Source organism: Orycteropus afer, unplaced genomic scaffold, assembly GCF_000298275.1.
Source record: "Orycteropus afer afer isolate SDZICR_OR568_19922 unplaced genomic scaffold, OryAfe1.0 scaffold00443, whole genome shotgun sequence".
NCBI lineage: Eukaryota > Metazoa > Chordata > Mammalia > Tubulidentata > Orycteropodidae > Orycteropus > Orycteropus afer.
Genome location: NW_006922030.1, coordinates 1888250 through 1893070, shown reverse-complemented (window position 1 = coordinate 1893070; position 4821 = coordinate 1888250). Strand labels below are relative to the sequence as shown.

The 4821-nt window shown below is 40.9% G+C and overlaps 1 pseudogene; it reads left to right on the top strand.

Annotated features, from left to right (window-relative positions):
- The first annotated feature begins 1634 nt into the window (after positions 1–1634).
- LOC122151415 overlaps positions 1635–4821 on the top strand; it is a 4197-nt pseudogene continuing 1010 nt past the window's right edge.

The window sequence follows — 4821 nt, the reverse complement described above, 5'->3', positions numbered from 1 at the left end:
TGAAGATAATTCAAAAACAGCTGCAGCAATGTATTGACAGAGAACTTCCAGAAACTCAAGGTGGATTCAGAAGAAGACATGGAATGAGAGATATTATTGATGATGTCAGATGGATCTTGGTTGAAAGCAAAGAATCCCAGAAAGATGTTTACTTATGTTCTATTGACTATGCAAAAATATTCAATTGTGTGGATCATAGCAAATTGTGGACAATATTGAGAAGAATGGGAATTCCAGAACACTAATTGTACTACCCATGAGGAACCAGTACATAGATCTGGAGGCCGTTGTTCGAATAGAACAAGGGGATGCTTCATGGTTTAGAATCAAGAAAGGGGTAGGTCAGGGTTGTATCACTTCACCCTACTTATTTTACTTGTATGCTGAGCAAATAATCCAAGAAACTGGACTATATGAAGAAGAATGGGGCATCAAGATTGGAGGAAGGCTCATTAACAATCTGCGATACCCAGATGACAAAACTTTGCTTACTGAAAGTGAGGATGATTTGAAGCACTTACTGATGAAGTTTGAAGGATACATTACACTTCAATATGAAGAAAACAAAATTCTTCGTAATTGGTCCAATAAACAGCATCACGATAAATGGAGAAAAGATAGAAGTTGTCAAGGACTTCATGTTACTTGGTTCTACAATCTAACACCAATGGAAGCAGCAGTCAAGACATCAGATGACATATTGCATTAGGCAAATATGTTGCAAAAGACCTCTTTCAATTGCTGAAGAGCAAAGATGTCTCCTTGAAGACTAAGGTGCATCTAACCTAAGCTATGGTGTTTTCAATCACCTTTTATGCGTGTGAGAGCTGGAAAATGAACAAGGAAGACCAAAAAAGAGTTGGTGTTTTGAGTTGTGGTGTTGGTGAAGAACATTGAGAATACCATGGACTTCTAAAAGAACTAACACATCATGTCCTGGAAGAATGCTTCTTGGAAGTGAGAATGACCAAACGAAGTTTGATTCTAAACCATGCAGTATCACCTACTTTGGTCATGTTTCCAGAAGGAACCATTCCCTGGAGAAGGACATCATGCTTGGTAAACTGGAGAGTCAACAAACAAAGGGAAGGTCTTCAATGAGATGGATTGACACAGTGGCTACAATGATGGGCTCAGATATAGCAGAGATCATGAGGCTAGCACAGGATGAGGCAGTGTTTCATTCTGTTGTACATAAGGTTGCTATTACTCAGAGACAAAATGACCCTACCTAACAACAACAACACTAAATATTTACTTGATCTGTAAGTTCAGTGGAATAATTCCAGATCAAGTGAATATCAGTCTAATATGAATCATTAGACTAGAGAGCCATAGTCCTTCAATCAATTCCCAGACTTGATCTAGTTTACAGACACATGACCCTTTGAATGAAGGGAATGCTGAGTCCCTTCTTTGTAATGAGAAATGACCTCATTACAGTGCCAGAAATTTGTGCTGTTGATATTTCTCCCAGGCTTCCACAAATTGATCTACACATTTTATAAGATTGGATGTCAACTGGGGAAAATGAAATAATCAGATTTTTCAGATATTAGTAGACTGGATAAGAATTGATGCTCAGTTCAGGAAAGCTAATATGTTACTGTGACCTACCAGTCAGAGTGGGGTGTATGAGGTTTAGTAATGGAGTCATAGCTCAAGTCCACCTCACACTGGGTCCACTGTTTCTAGAAACCATCCTGTGATTTCTCTAGTTGCAGAATATATAATTAGAATAGATATATCAAGCAAGTGGCAGAACACCCACATTGAATACTTGACATGTGGAGTAAGGCAATTATCATAGAAAAAGCCAAGTGTAAGCCATTAGAACTGCCCCTACGTAGGAAAATGGTACACCAAAAACAATATCACATTTTTAGGGGCATCACAGAGATTAATGACACCAACAAGGACTTGAAAGATTCTTGGGTGATGTTTCTCATCATATCCCCATTTAACTTGTCTATTTGCCTGTGCAATAAACAGGTGGATCTTGCAGAATGACAGTGGATTATTGGAAACTTAACCAGAAGTTGACACTAATTGCAGCTGCTGTTCCAGATGTGTCCTCATTACTTGAGCACATTAATACATTTCCTAGTAACTGGTATGCAACTATCGACCTGGCCAATAATAAATTTTTCTCAATTCTGGATTTGAAGTTTCATGAGAAGCCTTTTGCTTTTAGCTGCCAAATACCACATTACAGCTTCACTTTCCTACCTCAGGGGGTAACAACTATCCAACACTCTGTCATAGTTTAGTCCACAAGGACCTTGAATGCCTTGCTTTTGCACATCACACTGGTCCATTACATTGATGATATTATGTGATTGGACCTAGTAAGGCAGAAGTGTCAATGACTCTAGACTTATTAGTAAGACATTTGTGTGGGAGATGGCAGGAAATTAACCCAACAAAAATTCATCTGCCTTCTACCTCAGTGAAATTCTAAGGGTCTAGTGTTGTGAAGCATGTAAAGACATCCCTAAAGTGAACGGTAAATTATTCCATTTGGCTCTCTCCTACAACAACAACAAAAAAAGAGGCATATTGCCCGGTGGGCCTCTGTAAACTTTAGAAGTAACATATCCATCCTTTGGGTCTACTACTGTGGCCTATTTAAAAAGTGACTCAAAAAGCTGCTGGATTTTACTGGGGCCCAGACTCAGATAAGGCTCTACAACAGGTTCAGGCTATAAATCTAGCCACTCTGCCACTTGGGCCATATGATCCAGCTGATCAAATGGTGTTTAATGTGTCGATGGCAGACAGAGATTCTGTTTGGAGTCTTTGGCAGTCCCCTATGTGTGAATCACAGCATAGACACTTAGGATTTTGGAGTAAAGCCCTCTCATACTCTACAGAAAATTAGTAACTTTCTGATAATCAGTTTGGGCCTGTTACTGGCCTTAATAGAGACTGAAAACCTAATCATAGGCCATCAAAGTCACCATGCAACCTGACCTGTCCATCATGAACTTGGTGTTGTCTGACCCAAAGAGTTACATTTGGATGTACTCACCATTAAGTGAAAATTGTATATACAACATCAGGCTGGAGCAAGACCTGAAGGCAAAAGTAAGTTTCACTAGGAAGTGACCCAAATGCCTGTGGTCTATATTCCTGTCACATTACCTTCCCTTTCCCAGTCTGCACCTATAGCCTCATGGGGAAATTCTTATGATCAGTTAACTGAAGAAGAGATGGACTGGTTTACAGATTGTTCTACACAACATACAAGTACCCTAAAATAATGGACAGCAGCAGCACTGCAGTCCCTTTTCTGGGGACTCGCTGAAGGACAGTGGTGAAGATAAATCTTCCCAATGGGCAAAATTCAGAGCACTGCATCTGGGTGTTCACTTTTCTTGGAAGGAGAAAGGATCAGATAAACAATTGTATACTGATCTATAGGTGGTGGTCAAATGTTTGGCTGGATGGTCGGGGACATAGAAGGAACTTGATTGGAAAACTGGTGACACAGAAGTATGGGGAAGAGATATGTGGCTAGACCTCTCTGAATGGGCTTAATAAGTGAAGATATTTGTGTCTCATGTGAATGCTCATCAAAGGGTGATCTTGACAGGGGGCAATTTTAACAATCAAATAGAGAGGATGACATGTCCTGTGGAAATAGTCATTCTCTTCCCTCAGCCACTCCTGCCATTGCTCAACGGCCTCATGAACAAAGTGGTCTTGGTGGCAGGGATGGAGGTTGTGCATGTGCTCAGAAATATGGAGTTCCACTTACCCAATCTGCCAGCAGCAGAGACCAACACTATGTCCATGATATGGAATCATTCCTCAGGCCAGTCAACCAGAAGCTTGGTGGGAGATTGATAACCACTGCCCTTTCCATGATTGTGGACCACTACCATCATGGAAAGGGCAGTGTTTTACTCTGACTGGTATAGACACTTATTCTGGATAGAGATTTGCATTCCCTGCACACAATATTTCTGCTAAAGCCACCATACTTGAAACAACAGGATGCCTTTTCTGCTATCATAGTATCCCACACAGCATCCTCTCAGGACAAGGGACTCAAATTACAGAAAATGAAGTATGGCAATGGGCACATGCTCATGGAATTCACTGGTCTTACCATATTCCCCATCATCCTGATGTAGCTGGATTGATAGAATTATGTAATGGCCTTCTGAAGACACAATTATGGTGCCAGCTAGAGAGCAATACCTTGAAGGGCTGGGGCAACTTTCTCCAGAAGGCTATATATGCTCTAAACTATTATCCGATGTATGGTGCGGTTTCCCCAATGACCAAGATTTACAGTTCTAGGAACCAAGGGGTGGAAATGGGAATGGCACCACTCACTATTTCCCATAGAGTCTCACTGACAAATTTTATGTGTGATGTTCCTGCAACTTTATGCTCTTCAATCCTGGAGGTCTTACTCCCAAAGGGAGGAATGCTCCCACTTGTAGACACAATACTGATTCTACTGAATTGGATATTAAGAATGACTCCCAGCCATTTTGTGTTACTCATGCCTGTGGAACATCAAAAGAAGAGGAAGGAATATACAGAGTCACTGTACCAAAAAGAACTGGTCAATCTTCATCCATTTCAGGAGGTGGCATATGATCTAGAACCAATGGTAATGAAGGAGGAAGTCGAAGCTGCAATGAAGGAAATGGCGGAGAACAAGGCTCCAGGAATTGACAGAATATCCATTGAGATATTTCAACAAATGGATACCACACTGGAGGCACTCACTTGGTTATGCCAAGAGATTTGGAAGACAGCTACCTGGCCAACTGACTGGAAGAGATCCATATTTGTACCCATTCC